Here is an 18,252-nt window from a genome sequence, read left to right as displayed (position 1 = left end):
AGCATGAAATAAAGTACTTGGAACAATAATAAACGTAGTAAATAGTAATGTAACATAAAACAACAAAATGAGTTATTGTAAACCTATAAATCCTCGAAAGTTCAGTAAACTTCGAACCCTAAACTCTGGGGCTTAATTTGCCATACCTTTCGAAAGGGATTTATACATAAAACAATATTTGAACAGAGCACACCACAAACAGAATTGATTTAAGACCTATATATATCTATAGAGTATTCAGTAATAAGTTCCAAGTGGGCTTTATTAGAAAACAAAATGCCCCCAGAGGAAGAAAAAGTGATGTTTTAAAAAACATCAATTTGGCGCATAAACATTCTTCACTTTCCCATTCTTTACTTTCTCGATGTACTTCTTGGAGAGGAGAGCATAATTAATGAGTTCCATCGCTCCACCACTGGCGATGGTCACATTCTCGAAATTTTTTTCCAAATCCTCATCAGATTGGACGGCCAGCATAATGTGGCGAGGGATAATTCTAGTCTTCTTGCGATGACGGGCAGCTTTTCCTGCAAACTCCAACACTTCGGCGGTGAGATATTCCAAGACAGCGACAAGGTAGACGGCCCAAGACAGCGGTAAGGCTCCAACCCGCTTGGCATACCGCCCTTTCTTGAGATATCTGGCAATCCTCCCCACTGGAAAGGTCAATCCGGCCTTCACTGTTTTGGTTACTCGCTTCTTCCTTGAGCCTGCTCCATTCTTCCCTCCCTTTCCGTCGCTCTTTCCTGAAGTCTCCATTTTCTGAATACTGCTCCTCTACCGCTGATTGTACCCGCAAATGGTGACCGCGAATTGCTTCTGCCACAAAGCCACCGACACTCATGAGAATGGAAAGATATTTGGTAGAATTTTGTGTTATTGTTTAAATTTTTGGAAGCTGTTATTCATACACCTCTTAAGAAGCAATAGGAAAGTAAACCTCATCTCCGGCAGAATTTCCAGGTTTGGAATCGATTTACAATAACCCCACCTGTATTTTTACTAAAAATCACTCAATATTGAGTAGAATTTTATAACTACAACACTTTACCAATTAAAAATCACCAAATAACTTACCAGCTAAATATATTTATTTGGGTTTTACTATTAGTTTGAATAAACACTGAGAAGTGCTTTATACTTTCCCACAAAGTTTTCCTTTTATTCTATAGATAGATGCATGTTCCCCTCCCTAACGCCCAAGCAAATGCATGATCGTACGAAAAGTGCATAGCACAATGGAGTTCAAGAACTACTGAAGATCATTTCCGGAAACAAAAAATGTGATCAATTCGGTTTGAAACAAAGAAGTGTGGATATAGTTGTGCATTACGTAGTGCATAGGATAAAAAGCACACTCCCCAGCTTCTGGATCAACATATTAATCAAAGATCAAATATAAACCCTAAACAAATTTAGCATAGGAGGAAAAAATTTATAGCCGGGATCATACTGAAATTTTTACTATTTTCCAGGCAAAATCGTGGCCTCCTTCCACTATGTCACCTTTTTTTACTTTAGAAGAAGTTTGCATCTAAAAAGATTGATATCTCTTCGACTTTGGTGGATCTAGAGTTAAAATGAATTTATGTTGGTTTTATTATTAATTATATTTATTACTTTTTACTTTTAGTGTTAGTTTTATGTAATTTGAGGTAGCCAAATGTTTTATGAGGATGATACATGTTAGGCAATCTTGAAAATGGTCATATACCATCTCACCCATTGTAACATCCCTACCGTGTCATAATAACCATATGAGACATTTACGGGTTGGTTGTAACTGAGGGTCCGTAGTAACTCAACAGTTACGAATAGTTATCAGTTAGTATCCGAAACTGATTCTTGGATTGGCGGTGAACAAAAGGATCAATGAAGATTACCGTGGGGGGTGGAGCGTCTCTGAGGGAAGTTATAGATGCTGCTTTTGAACATAATTTGGCTCCCTCACTCGCCCTTTTGGGGAGGGGATTACCATCGGAAGGCGGCTGAGCACCGGGGCACATGGCAGCTCTCTGTTCAATAATGGAAGTGCAGTTCATGAGTATGTGGTTGGCATGAGATTGGTGGTACCTTCGCCTCCGGATTATGCGAGTGATGTGAGCTTCGATGAATCACATCCAGACCTGAATGCGGCTAAGGTTTCTCTTGGCCTTCTTGGAATCATTACGCATAGAGTTGTTAGCTGTGTCGTTGGAACTACAGCATCTCTCGTAGAAGACTTGGTTGGATGCGTTGTCGTTTATGTTGAAAGGTGATATTTATCTTCGAGTATGGTTTACCTACTGTTTTTTTTACAGGCATGAACTGAAAACAGTAAGAAAATGTCCCACAAATATATATATTCAAACCTATCTCTAAGATTTATTTGGACAATTATTCTGTTAGTTCTTATGTTGTTTGGGAGCGAAGGATAACTGCAGGGGCGAATCCATTAGATCTACTAAAAAACTGATCTTACGCCTTTGAGAGTGAAGCATAACTGCGGAGGCAAGTCCGCTAGACGTTCATGTCATTTGTGATTAGAAGGATGACCTCCGAAGATAATAAGGAAAATGTTTGCTCGTCTTCTGGCAAGTCCACCCGAGGTGAAAGATCCTGCTGGAACCGTAAGTTCGATACTTTCAGAGCGTACAATAGAAGTTTATATTGCATTTTTGGTATATTAAAGATAGAAATAAATAATGCCTTCTTGGTATATTAAAGAAATAGAAGGAAATATGGCATCTTTGGAAAAGAGAATTGATATTAAAGAAATAGAGGTTAATATTGCATTTATGGAAAGAAAGAATGCATATAAAAGAAGTAGAAGTTAATGCATTGCATGCATGATAGAAATTTCGATATGATGTGCTTCTTGGCATATCGATAATCATTCTAATCTTCTTGAGGAAAAAATGTATGTTTTATATACCAAATATAGTGTCTTTTTAGAAAAAGAGAGCATTCTTCATGCACGGAAATAATAACTTTATAAAAGACATTTTCAAAAACAAAGAGATTAGTGTTCATGCAAGAGCAAGAACCCTTACTTGTATCATTAAAAGATTATGTGCACTGCATATACTAAGAAGGGCTATTAGAATAAACTAATGGTTAGAACTCTATGTGCAAGGGCGCAAAACAATTATTACCTGGTATGTAAACATAATCATTGTGTTATATGTTTAAAGAGAAAATATGGACTTGTAAAACTAATGGTTAGAGCTCTTAGAGAGTGATATGTACCAGTGTGAATAAGCATTGTGAAAAGTAGAACATGAACCTACTTGAATAGATGTACTGGGTAGCTAGTATGACATGCTTGCGCATGCACGTGAGTAGATATTAAAAGATCTCTTTAGAGGTTGATTATTGTTTGAATAATATTGTAACTAATCTTGTTGCCAAGATTGTTGATAACTGCATTGACAGGAAGCGATGGCAGATGGTGCCAAAGGAAAGTGATGTTTAACATTAAGGCATGAAAAGGTTTATTCGTCCATGCAGATGAAGTCAAGCTGCAGTATTGTTCATTGCTAGAACAATTATGCCACAAGGAATGTTGCATGTGGCAGTATGTAAATAAAAGATTACATGTAAATTGTAATAGCTTTTAGCTAGTTATGTGACAGCCTAATGATAATTCATTGTAAAGATTTAAGACAATGGTTAAGGGATGGAATCCCTTATAAACCATTGAGTGAGGGGTGAAAACCCTCACGAGCGTTTAATAAAAAGATTAAACATTTGCTGGTTTTCACCCTACGGGTTTCCAGGGTATATCCGTGTTCTATGGTGTGAATGATGTGATTGCCTTATGTGTCCGTTGATGATGATGGTCCTTAATGATGATGGTTCTTTAATTGATGTGACAACCATAATGTCTTAGTACATGATTATCTAACATGGTTAAGGATATCAAGAAATGAATGCATGGATTCATTACACAGTTTATGTTATTACAGTGATGGTTAAAGGTCATGCCATGGTTATGAAACTTATTGTCTTGATGGCAATTTATTTGATGTGTTAATGAACACTATGTTTAATGGTAATGATGATTGTGGAGTAATGAATTGGTTATTTACTTGTGGTAATTTGTAAAGAAAAATTCTAACTCCCTACTTTTACATGCGAGGTTACCGGGGTATGTGACAAGTGGTATCAGAGCTAAAGGTTGCAGCACTGGCGCCTTTGGGAATTGGTAAGCGGAAAATAAATTGAGGTACGCCACCAACGAGCATTAACTCAGGTATGAGTTTAATCATTCACATATTGATTTACATAGTACACTACTTTTGGCATGATATGTGTGATTCATATCTATAACCTCTTTGGGTAGTAAGCAATAAAGTTGTTGCATAACTACATTCATAACATTGGATTCCTGATGAGGAAAAAGACAATGAAACTTTTGTCGCACTTACAAACAAAATTGAACACTCATTACACTTAAGAACAATATTGAACACTCATTGAGGAAAGTGACAATCAACTACCAAGTTTGATTTGCAAATATGGCAATAACAATGATGCATTTAATGAACAAAATTGAAGTTACAATGAACAAAACTTAATGAGCCAATGCATGAATATAAATTAGGGGAACATCCTTGAATAGGATGAAAAAAAAAAAATTGTTTTAAAAAGGACATCAGAAGAACCCCTTAGATATTGAAAACATGCAATGAGTCAAGCAGCAAGACTTGATTGTCATAACTAACTTTTGATTCAGTCTTGTCATGGATGCATGAAGACGATTGGTAGTTGAGATTGGTTAGTGTTGTATGACTAACCCATAGAACTTATATGCATTAATTCAATTGGACTAAGATTGTTACAGTTCGTAACCAAGTGAAGGTTGATTAATGTCACATGCATGGAATGTGTGTGTGAAGATTCTTACTCTCTCTGTGCTATAGTTCTAGTTTTTTATGAGAAGAGTTCTTAATTTTATTCACCATGAGAATGCATGATGAATAGTATATGCTTATGTCCTAATAGTTTTAATGATGATTACCCTCTAAATAAGTGAAATCCATCAGCATGGTATGTGTTTATCATTACTTGTTGAGAGGTAAAAATCATTGGAGCCTCGATTTAATGATGGTTGAATTTATCTCCACTATGGGAATGATGAATTTCTTATGCATGTTGCATTCTAGTGTGAACTTAATTGGAGAGGCATGTTCAGTGGGTAACATTTCTAGGACCCATTCACGGTATAATTACATGTGATAATTATTCATAAATAGACTACCTGTGTTAATACAGTTGTCAGTAAACTCTAACTACCTTCCCCAACTATAGATGCTTCCAAAGGAAAAGGAAGCAAGGAGAAGGAAGAAGACCGTGCTGTAGGGACAGACGGAGATGGGAAAAGAAATCGCTAAGTCTGGTGATGACCAGATAGCGCAAGCTTTGGGTGTCAGAATCTTGCAGAAGACTCTAAGTCTGGGGATGACTAGATAGTGCTCGATGAGCATATGAGTATTTCCTTGACCATGCTTAAGGAGTTGGAAAATGATAACTATAGTGTGTTGATGTTAATGATTTTCGTAATGTCTCCTTGAAGTCATTATTCTGAAAAGGTCACATAGTAGGGTTATGATAGTTGTTGCATCTAGCATCAAGTGGTAACTCTGGTGCATGTGTGACACTTAGGAGATTATGCTTCTAATTGCATAAGTAGAGCCATTTCTTCCGGTAAGGGTGGTTTAACTTGTTAGTTATGCATGTTGATCCAAGGATAAGATAAGTGTCTTGTTCACTTACCTGAAGAACACGTATGAATGTTTTATATGATTTCTTAGTAGAGAAAGTATTTGAATGCATGCAATAAAAGAATGGTTCTTTTATAGATTTTCTTGGTAAAGAAAATGTGTTAAGGCATGCAGTTAAAGATTGATTATTTTGTATGTTTTCATGGTAAAGAAAAGAGGTAGTTCCTATTAGAAAGACTCCACGTGAGTCTTGTGTGTGAAATGCTTGTCTCTTGTCTATAAAATCCTTGCTAAATATAGCTAAAGTATCTTCTTGAGAAAAGAGGATGAGATATATAAATGTCCTGAGGACATAGCATGGAAGGTGGCCAAGTTTGCTTGAATTAAAATATGTATCCTTATTGATAAAAGCTTCTTGGAAAATATATATATATATATATATATATATATATATATATATATATATATATATATATATATATATGCTAATTATTCTAGTTAGTTCTAAGCTCTAGTGAAATGATTATGCATTACATGCATGAAAAAGATAGCTAAAGATGTGCTTCTAGGCACATAGATATTCACTTCTAACTTTTTGAAGGAAGAGTATAATATATATATATGCATAAATATAGTTTCATTCTAAGAGTGTGCATACTTCATGCATGAAGATAAAGGATTTTATGAGAGTTCTTGAAAATGGAAATAGAGGTTCTTTCCTTAAAGACACATTAGAATAGTGTTCATACAAGAACCAAAATCCTTACTTGTTTCATATGCATTAAAGTAAGGTAACTGGGTTAGGAGAACACATGTTGCATATTGGTAGCTATTGTGACTTTGGAATTATGAGTCTGGTTGTACTTAGAGGAAGTGGTCATGTTAGCTTCCTTGAAAATAATAATCTCTTGGAGAGATTGTCTTGTTGGATAAGCTGTGTTGATTGCTTGATTTTGATGCATAAAGGATAAGTAAACCTTGTTTTTGTATCTTGATTTTTATGCGTAAAGATGCATATCTTTAATGATTCCTTGAAAGGGAATCTTGAGAAACCCTCATATAGGAAGATGGAAGAATGAGGTTAAAACGACTTCCTTTAAGAAAGAGGTATGTAGTTTGTTGTATGAAATGATGGTAGTATTCTAGTGAAAGGAATATGTGTTGCATACATTAAAGAAGGCTTATATGATAAGCAATGGTATGCACAAAGATTAGTCATTATGATGTAGAGTTATGATCTTGTATGTTAGAGAGATTATGTTTAATTGCATTAACAATGCATGACCCAGGCTAGCCATAGTAAACGTAAGATAATACTCCATTAATGATGATTTGAATTGGAACAACAGACTATGGAAAAATTGGGAATGCTGAGAGTATTAACTCAACTGTTGTTGACATTTATACATTAATGAGTATTTTCATATGTTTTTATACGTGACAATATTGTATGCATGAACATTCTTGGAAATGGAATACGTGTTAACTGACGCATATTTATAACTAACGTTGCTGATGGGATTAAGTAGTGGTAGCTTAATGGCAACAAGAAAACTCATCACATAAATTGCTGCAATGTGAAATGCAATTATAAATGAGAAAGAATGATGTTATATGATATGCATGAATTATGTTATTTGGAAAATTTGCATGCATACAACGTGTATGATGGATATGTTTCTCATCAATCTTGATGTTGTGGACCCATGTTGGGGGTTAAGTGTAGATGCATGGTATACATGCATGTTTGTTTTGTTAATGATAATGATTATATGGTTCATTATGTAAATTACTTTGGGAAAGATTGATAAAAGAGAAATTTAACATGCCAGACAGTTGCGGATAGTTGGGTTGATGACAGTTACTTGCCTGGAGGGGTTGATGGTACTTGTATGCCCGGATTGTGAAAGGCTTGAATGCCTTGGGTTGATGACAGTTACCTGCTCGGAGGGGTTGATGGTACTTATCTGCCCGGACTATGAAAGGCTTGAATGCCTTGGGTTGATGACGGTTACCTGCCCGGAGGGGGTTGATGGTACTTGTCTGCCCGGATTGTGAAAGGCTGGAATGCCTTGGGTGGATGGCAGTTACCTGCCCGGAGGGGTTGATGGTACTTGTCTGCCTAGATTTACTCTTCCTGGAATTCTTGAGCTGGTTGGCCAGTGGAATCCCATGTTAGACCTGGTAAGGTCTCTATCAAAGAAACTGTCTGGATGTGAAAATGACTCGGTTTGGTTGTGGAAACCAGTTTCCATGGGTTGGGAATTCTTTAGCCTATTATGGTGCTCATAGCTAAAGAAATGAATGAATCAGCTATATGATATGTTGAAAATAAATTCTATATATAGTTGTGCGAAATATTTTATGCACATTTAACAAGAAATGAGCTTAGTGCTCAATAAGGAGTAATTGGAAATTTTAATTCCTTTATTGTATTATTAATGTTGTGAACATCTTAGTGGGAGATAAGACAGTTCTTGCTTGATGCAGTGATTGACTGTTTTGATGATTAGAGAGCTAGGTGCTCTTTTGGTACATCTAGAAGCACTTGTGAATGTCTTTAGTGAGAATTCGTTCAGTGTGCACGAGAGCAGTGATTCATCATTTGATGATTAGTGTTAGTGCTTTTTAAGTACTTGTAAAAACACTGTGATTTAGAAATCATCTAGCATTGCACAATTGATTACTAGTCAAAAGTATTTCATTTGACTCAAAGTATAGTGACTAATGTGATTGAATTGTTAGTCATATATTACAGGAGTTACTTACCATGGAAGGTTGAAGAGTTGTCCAACCACTTTTAAATGTTACATGAAGGTATTCATGATTTTCAAGAACAGATGGTAAGTAATGGTAAGTTGACACAAAGAATTGTTTATTATGAATGAATAAGGGCCAAGTGGTGGCGGTTAAAAGTTGCATATTTTCGCAATTACGAATGCTTATGTTTATTGATGATTATAATTAATGATATTTCTTAAGACTATATCATTACTATTTTGTTTGTGTCATTTCCTGGAATGACAACTTTGTTTTTAAAAAGGAAGGATCACATTTTGTGTGCTTTAGATGGTATATCACGAGTAAAATATCAAGCTCCGATGAAAGATGAACACCGAGGACGGTGTTCCTGTTAAGGGGGGGAGTATGTAACATCCCTACCGCGTCATAATAACCATATGAGACATTTACGGGTTGGTTGTAACTGAGGGTCCGTAGTAACTCAACAGTTACGAATAGTTATCAGTTAGTATTCGAAACTGATTCTTGGATTGGCGGTGAACAAAAGGATCAATGACGATTACCGTGGGGGGTGGAGCGTCTCTAAGGGAACTTATAGATGCTTCTTTTGAACATAATTTGGCTCCCTCACTCGCCCTTTTGGGGAGGGGATTACCATCGGAAGACGACTGAGCACCGGGGCACATGGCAGCTCTCTGTTCAATAATGGAAGTGCAGTTCATGAGTATGTGGTTGGCATGAGATTGGTGGTACCTTCGCCTCTGGATTATGCGAGTGATGTGAGCTTCGATGAATCACATCCAGACCTGAATGCGGCTAAGGTTTCTCTCGGCCTTCTTGGAATCATTACGCAGAGAGTTGTTAGCTGTGTCGTTGGAACTACAACATCTCTCGTAGAAGACTTGGTTGGATGCATTTTCGTTTATGCTGAAAGGTGATATTTATCTTTGAGTATGGTTTACCTACTGTTTTTTTTACAGGCATGAACTGAAAACAGTAAGAAAATGTCCCACAAATATATATACTCAAACCTATCTCTAAGATTTATTTGGACAATTATTCTGTTAGTTCTTATGTTGTTTGGGAGCGAAGGATAACTGCAGGGGCGAATCCATTAGATCTACTAAAAAACTGATCTTACGCCTTTGAGAGCGAAGCATAACTGCGGAGGCAAGTCCGCTAGACGTTCGTGTCATTTGTGATTAGAAGGATGACCTACGAAGATAATAAGGAAAATGTTTGCTCGTCTTCTGGCAAGTCCACCCGAGGTGAAAGATCCTGCTGGAACCGTAAGTTCGATACTTTCAGAGCGTACAATAGAAGTTTATATTGCATTTTTGGTATATTAAAGAAATAGAAATAAATAATGCCTTCTTGGTATATTAAAGAAATAGAAGGAAATATGGCATCTTTGGAAAAGAGAATTGATATTAAAGAAATAGAGGTTAATATTGCATTTATGGAAAGAAAGAATGCATATAAAAGAAGTAGAAGTTAATGCATTGCATGCATGATAGAAATTTCGATATGATGTGCTTCTTGGCATATCGATAATCATTCTAATCTTCTTGAGGAAAAAATGTATGTTTTATATACCAAATATAGTGTCTTTTTAGAAAAAGAGAGCATTCTTCATGCACGGAAATAATAACTTTATAAAAGACATTTTCAAAAACAAAGAGATTAGTGTTCATGCAAGAGCAAGAACCCTTACTTGTATCATTAAAAGATTATGTGCACTGCATATACTAAGAAGGGCTATTAGAATAAACTAATGGTTAGAACTCTATGTGCAAGGGCGCAAAACAATTATTACCTGGTATGTAAACATAATCATTGTGTTATATGTTTAAAGAGAAAATATGGACTTGTAAAACTAATGGTTAGAGCTCTTAGAGAGTGATATGTACCAGTGTGAATAAGCATTGTGAAAAGTAGAACATGAACCTACTTGAATAGATGTACTGGGTAGCTAGTATGACATGCTTGCGCATGCACGTGAGTAGATATTAAAAGATCACTTTAGAGGTTGATTATTGTTTGAATAATATTGTAACTAATCTTGTTGCCAAGATTGTTGATGACTGCATTGACAGGAAGCGATGGCAGATGGTGCCAAAGGAAAGTGATGTTTAACATTAAGGCATGAAAAGGTTTATTCGTCCATGCAGATGAAGTCAAGCTGCAGTATTGTTCATTGCTAGAACAATTTGTTCATTGCTAGAACAATTATGCCACAAGGAATGTTGCATGTGGCGGTATGTAAATAAAAGATTACATGTAAATTGTAATAGCTTTTAGCTAGTTATGTGACAGCCTAATGATAATTCATTGTAAAGATTTAAGACAATGGTTAAGGGATGGAATCCCTTATAAACCATTGAGTGAGGGGTGAAAACCCTCACGAGTGTTTAATAAAAAGATTAAACGTTTGCTGGTTTTCACCCTACGGGTTTCCAGGGTATATTTGTGTTCTATGGTGTGAATGATGTGATTGCCTTATGTGTCCGTTGATGATGATGGTCCTTAATGATGATGGTTCTTTAATTGATGTGACAACCATAATGTCTTAGTACATGATTATCTAACATGGTTAAGGATATCAAGAAATGAATGCATGGATTCATTACACAGTTTATGTTATTACAGTGATGGTTAAAGGTCATGCCATGGTTATGAAACTTATTGTCTTGATGGCAATTTATTTGATGTGTTAATGAACACTATGTTTAATGGTAATGATGATTGTGGAGTAATGAATTGGTTATTTACTTGTGGTAATTTGTAAAGAAAAATTCTAACTCCCTACTTTTACATGCGAGGTTACCGGGGTATGTGACACCCATTAATGGGTAATTCCGTCCCTCCCTCTGTGAAAACTAGTCATTTTTACTCTAAAAGAAGTTTGCATCTAAAAAATATTGATATCTCTCTCACTTTGGTGGATCAAGAGGTAAAATGGATTTATGTTGGTTTTATTATTAATTATATTTATTAATTTTTACTTTTATGTAATTTGATGTAGTCAAATGTTTTATGAGGATGGATATATGCTTAGCCAATCAGTCATCTACCATCTCACCTATTGATGGGTGATTCCCGCACATCCCCATCCCTCTCTTGGTGAAAACTGGTCTTTTTTACTCTAAAAAATATTTGCATCTAAAAAATATTGATATCTCTCCGATTTCAGTGGACCCCCATCCCTCTCTCCGTGAAAACTGGTCTTTTTTACTCTAAAAAATATTTGCATCTAAAAAATATTGATATCTCTCCGATTTCGGTGGATCAAGACGTAATATGGATTTATGTTGGTGTTATTATTGATTATATTTATTTATTTTTATTTTTATTTTTATGTAATTTGATGCACTCAAATGTTTAATGAAGATGGATACATGCTTAGGACCGTCTACATCTATTGGTGGGTGATTCCGGCTCCTTCCCACCTCTCTCTGGGTGAAAACTAATCATTTTTACTCTAAAAGAGGTTTGCATCTAAAAAAAATTGATATCTCTCCAATTTTAATGGATCAAGAGGTAAAATGGATTTATGTTGGTTTTATGATTAATTATATTTATTTATTTTTAGTTTTATGTAATTTGAGGTAGTCAAATGTTTTATGAGGATGGATACATACTTAGCCAATCATAAAAACTGGTCATTTACCATTTCACCTGATAAGTGATTTGTGCCCCTCTCACCCTAGCCAATCCTGAAAACTAGTCATATACCATCTCACCCATTAATGAGTAATTCTTGCCCCTCCCTTAATTACCTCTCTCCTACTCTTGGTGGTATTTTCCCCACCTCAACCCCACTCCCACCCCACCTTCATAAATCTTATAATCATTTACAAAAAAAATCATCATTTCGAATTGGAGTTCTTCTTTAACTTTATTTCTTAGATTATATTTCTTATTTAATTTAAATTAAATTGATCCTCATTCTTTAACCTCCCCTCTTTAATTAATCCTGATTAAATTTATTTAAAATGGTTTAGTAATATTAGTTTTCTCGTTAATTTCTAAACCCTTTTTACTTCATTATTTAATTAATTCTTAATTTACTTTCTAATGTTTCAATATAACCTTATTAGAATTGGACTTACCAGGTCATTCCTTCCATTAATTCTTAATTTATTTAAATTATTTTTGTGACTTTGTTTAATTGTGGTGAAATAACTGTTTTAATCATTATTTATTTTTATCTATTTTAACATTTATTACTAATTATTTTATTTTATACTTTTTAATTTTGGCCCAATTATGGTTTTAATCATTAGTTACTTTTTCTAATTTAATATTTATTTCTAATAACACTTAATTTTACCAAATTTATTCCTCGCTAATCTTTAATCAAATGGATACTTGACTTCTTTCTATAAATAGTCTCTTTAGCACTAGCTTATTCTTAAAGTTCTTTGTTTTGAATCAAAAACATTATATAGTTCACTTCAACTTCTTTTTATAAATAGCTTTTTTAGCACTAGTTTATTCTTAAAGCTCTTGGGTCTAGGATCAAAAACATTACATGGTTCATTTTCAGAAATCTCCAATGATAATTATCATTATAATTATTATTTATTATTTATTTTTTAGATAATTAGCAATTTTTTATTATTTTTTAATTGAACCAATATTTGGGTAAGTGGTATTGATAAGCCATGGTAGTGGCCCATGGTATTGTAACAAAGCCTCTTTACAAGTTAATAATATCTATGGTAAAATAAGGTGAATATCGATGGTTAAGAATCTTGTTATATGGCAAGTTTATTGTAAATATCGAGTTTTAATTTTAAAAATGGTATAAAAATATTATAAATAAAAATATCTATAAAACATTTTGATTTTGAAATGAGTTATAGCTTTTAGGCGTGTGGTATTGATAAGCCATGGTATTGGCCCACGACATTGTAACAAAACTTATTTAGAAGTTAATAATATCCATGGTAGAAGTTAATAATATCCATCCATCCAATATTCATGGTTAAGAATCTTGTTATCTTATAAGTATTAAATATTTATGTGCCTATTAATTTAATTTTAATATAGTTATGGAATCATTATTTTAATGTGTATGATAAAATGGATCTTAATATATCACTACTATTTATATATATGTTATATATTTTAATGTGATATGTATATTTTAATTTTATTGTATCGAAAATTTTATTAATAAAAACAAAACTGCAATATAAATGTTTACATCTAACACTTACACATCTCCCCACTACTAGGTTGTACAGTAGCACCTTTGGATGGAATCATTGCTCTATCCACCTTTGCAAACCTATATTGTGTTTATACAAAGTCCAAGTGTTGTTGCTAATTAGTAATTTTGATAGTTCATTCTATTTAACATTAATAGATGATGATGAACCACAGTTGTTGGTTCCAAACACGTCGGCAAAAAAATTCTCTCATGTGATTTCTATCGAAAGACTTCGTCTAATTAATAGACGAGTATAAATTTGAAAGCTATTAAAATATCTAGACATTCCATTTAACATTATGCTTGTACTTGTTAATATGTGATTTAGAGAAAGAATATAATTCTATGAAGTCATATTTTTAGCAATGGGGTTCTGCCATAAATTATGTCAGTGGAATAAAGGGTCTTTCAGTGCTAATGTTTTGCAATGATTTCTAATGAATAAATTACAATAGGAGTTGTAGAGTTGTTCAAAGAGAAGGAGGTGGATAATTGATACTGGTAGGAATTGTGGATGCTTGAACATTGCTGTTTAAATAGTTGGACTACTATTAATTATTGTTACTAAGCTTACACTAGTGTAGAAATTAATGTGAGATTCGAAACTGCTCATAAAATTTACTAAATCACAAGACATGAAGCTACTCTACTGATATGTAGAAGTTAATTCACCATTTAAGACAAAAATCACAGACATGAAAAAGAAACATCACAAATGCATAAATATTTATCTAGACGAAATCAACTTCTCAAAACCCCTTCCGACCTATATTGCATTAATCAGAGAATACATATGAAATACATATGCTTGCTTAAGCCTAAGAACAACCTGCAAGTGTATAGTATATTCATTTGCCTATCTGACTAAATTTTGCCAACACTTAGCCAATTTTCTAGCCCTCCAAGTTCTTAATTCCTTGCACTATTCCTTGAGGAATTAGGCCTCTATTAATTGGGAAATTCCCTCATATGGATTGTGCAATTTCTTTAGGTCCTTCCTCTAACTGCATGCACCACTTGTACACTTCAGAATAGTCTACAACTTATAGTACACTGCCTTGAAAGCTCCATCTCAATTGGGTAACTTGAATTCTCTACACACATGAGCTAACTTAGGCTGATTGATTAGTTATTTGTATGATCACCGCGTGTGGTTTAAGTTCCACTTCCACAACTTGACCTTCCACTAGTTCCTCCAACAATTAGAACTAGTTAAACTGACCATAGCTAAATTTAACTGAAATAAATTGCTACAACTGAAATAAGCTCAACCTAGGCTCCTAAAATTTAGGAACCTACTGCAAACAACTGAAATTCATGTCCCTAACTCAAATTAACTAAGCTAAACTCCTATGTTTTAGGAATCAATTGAAGTGAACTGAAGTTCAACTCATTAACTCAAATTGAGTATTTTAACTGTGTGACAAGAGCCATATCACCTCAATTAACTCCTGTAAGTTGTATGCTAATGTTTCGAACTTCCTCAATTTGATTAAAGCAAAAATCAAAATTGAGACTTTCTTGTTGCATTTTCAACACTCCCTCTCCGCAAGAAAGGGATTATCAACCACCCTTATCTTGCACCTGTGTAATGTACTGCATGCAACACCTCTCACTGTTTATTTTGTTACTCCAACATCTACAATTGAGAAGCATCCAAAAAAACGAACTGAATCAACTATGTCTACGACTGTCTATTGGGAAAATTGTGTTGTTGTTGACTCTACTAGTAAGCCTCCTCCTCTGTTGTCAACATTCCTCTGCAGTTCGCAGTATCTAAATCACATTGATCCTCCTACTAGTGAATATTGTGGGACCCCGTAGCAAGGTAATGATCCATGAGGAGAATGACTTCATTGAGCCTGCCCACATTTCTGCAACTCTTGGACTAAGGATCTACATCACTCCATGATCCGGAAGGGGGGTTTGATAAATTTTTATGCTTACAAGAACCTCCCACTCAGTTAAACAAATAAATGATCTAGCTTATATATGACATTTGCGGAATTAAATACTTGAAACTGGTGTATGTCTTTTGATTTTTAAATTGTTTAAGTGTTTTAAGTCCATTTCTTTTTGCTTATATTAAACACATATAACAAACATATAATGTAGCAAATAAACATCTACACATAACAACAAATTTAATCTAGGAGTTCACCCAAATATCGTGGGTTACGTCTCCTTGAGATTTTATCATCTTGATTGGGCTCTCTGGGATTATGGTAAAGTTTCTTTTACAAGTTCCACACTTAACTCCAAAGGTTACTGAACTGAACCAATGGACTTAGAATACCATCTATATCCCTGTCATGGTTGTCATCACTTTGCAAACAGATCTAAGCTGCCTTAGACTTTATTCATTCAATTAAGGCTTCCATATCATTTGTCCAACCAAGGCTCCAGGAACTAATAATTCAACCCACAACAATAATGAACATGGGCACCAATATGAAAATAAATGGGAAAATACACATCATGTCTATCTAGGAAATGGAAAGGCTAGGCAAAACCATTGTCAATCTAGGCAATCCTCCATGGCAATGACAAATCATAACCAAATAATCACATGCATATACCATGAATTCCAAAAATAGCAAGGAAATTATACATGCAACTCAATACTTACAAAGAAAATTTGTTATAATTGTTGATCCCACTATCCCGTTACGCTTTGCTTCTTTCCGTTGCCTTCTTTCTCCAAATCCAAAGTGTACGAGAATCCTCCAAGAGTGCTCCAAAAAAAATCTAAGTGTGAAAGAGTATGAGAGAGAATAAAATGAGAGTGCCAAAGACTGAACTAATCCTCAAAAATATTTTTATCATTGAGGTCTATATTTTCTTCATTTTCCTCTATTTTCCTTCAATTTTCCTTGCATGCAATTTGGTGAACTTTCACCTTCCTTTTCTCCTATTTTCCATTATTTTCATAAGTAAATGTCAATTAATTCCACTTTACCTTTGCCACTTCATTTGCAAATTTCCATAGCCATAAATTAATCACAAGTGATCCCCATCGCTATGTTTTTTCCCAACATTCAACTTGAAATATGGGTCCCATGACCTCAGTCATATTATTCCTTTATTATCATTATTAGATGGATTTTTAAACAGGGTCATTACACTACCACTCACAAATATAAATATGGAAGTGTTGTTGCTCCTAGCCTTCAACAACCTACAAGGTTGACACCACAAAAATTGGAGGAAAAAGGAGAAAAAGGGCTTTGTTATAGTTGTGATTACAAATACACTAAAGGTCATAAGTGTGCCAAGAAGAAGTTATTTTACATAGATTATGAAGAGGAGGAAAAAAAGGAACAAGAAACATCAAAAGAAGAGGATATATACCAAGAACCAACCCTAGAGAAATAAGAAATGAATCCGACCATATATTGTAATGCAATATTGGCAGGATTACCACTCCTGAAACTCTCAAGATAAAAGGCTATATCAAGAAGAAAAAGGTAATAGTGTCGACTGATTTAGGTAACACCCATAATTTTATTCATTGTACGATATCGAAGGAATTGAATTGATTTCTATATCCAACGCTAGAGTTTAGAGTGATGGTTGCAAATGGAGGAACTATAAATTTCTCTAGAAAGTGCCATTATATTACGCTAACCATTCCAATGGGTGGTGCTGTGTTGTACTAGGAGTCAAATGGTTACAATATTTGGGGACAATAACCTTTAATTTTCAAGAACTTTTCTTGAATTTTTTTTGGGAAGGAAATGAAATTGAATCAAGGGGTATCATAGGGAAACTAGGGAAGATAATCAGCTCCAATGGCATGAAAATTATTTTGAAGAAATAAATTCACGAAGTAATTTCACAATTATGTTCACTAGACGTTCAAACATGGAAATCATCTATTTCTCGGAATCTACAAAAAGTCTTGGAAAATAATTCCAAGGTGTTTGAGACTCCCAAAGGCCTCCTATCTATTTGTGATTATGATCATGCTATTCACTTGATTCTTGGAAGTGTTACTCCAAACATCATGCCTTACAGATATCCCTATGCCCAAAAGAGTGAAATTGAACATATGGTTGCAGAAATGTTAGCAGCTATAATTAAACCTAGTCAAAGTTATTTCTTTGCTCCAATAGTGTTGCTGCATAAGAAGGATGGGTCAAACAATATGTGTTTATATTATAGGGAGCTCAACAAGCTCAATATTAAAGATAAATTTCCCATTCCTATCATTGATTAATTCTTGGATAAATTACATAGAGCAATTTACTTCACAAAGTTGGATCTTGATTCAGGATATCGTCAAATTAGAATGAAGACCGAAGACATTTCAAAAACAACATTCTTAACTCATGAAGATCATTATGAGTTTTTGGTCATGCCTTTTTTCCTTACTAATGCACCTTCCACATTTCAGGGTTTGATGAATTCCATTTTCAAACCCTTCATTTAAAATTTGTGTTAGTATTTTTTGATGATATACTAATATACAGTAAGTCTTGCAAGGATCATGTTCAACATGTTGACAGGGTGCTCAAACTATTGAAGAAGAAACAATTATATGAAAAACCTCCACATGTTTCTTTGGAGTACAAGAGATGGAATATT

The 18,252-nt window shown here is 34.4% G+C and overlaps 1 pseudogene; it reads right to left on the bottom strand.

Moving 5' to 3' along the window:
- Nucleotides 1-315: 315 nt before the first annotated feature.
- On the bottom strand, nucleotides 316-759 carry LOC149230446 (putative histone H2A.1 pseudogene; annotated as a pseudogene).
- Between the last annotated feature and the right edge of the window lie 17,493 nt (nucleotides 760-18,252).

Source organism: Pinus tabuliformis, chromosome J (assembly GCF_031772625.1).
Source record: "Pinus tabuliformis cultivar Carrire ecotype Pingquan chromosome J, CPIR1, whole genome shotgun sequence".
In the NCBI taxonomy this organism is placed as follows: Eukaryota; Viridiplantae; Streptophyta; class Pinopsida; order Pinales; family Pinaceae; genus Pinus; species Pinus tabuliformis.
This window is presented reverse-complemented; position numbering and strand designations above follow the sequence as displayed.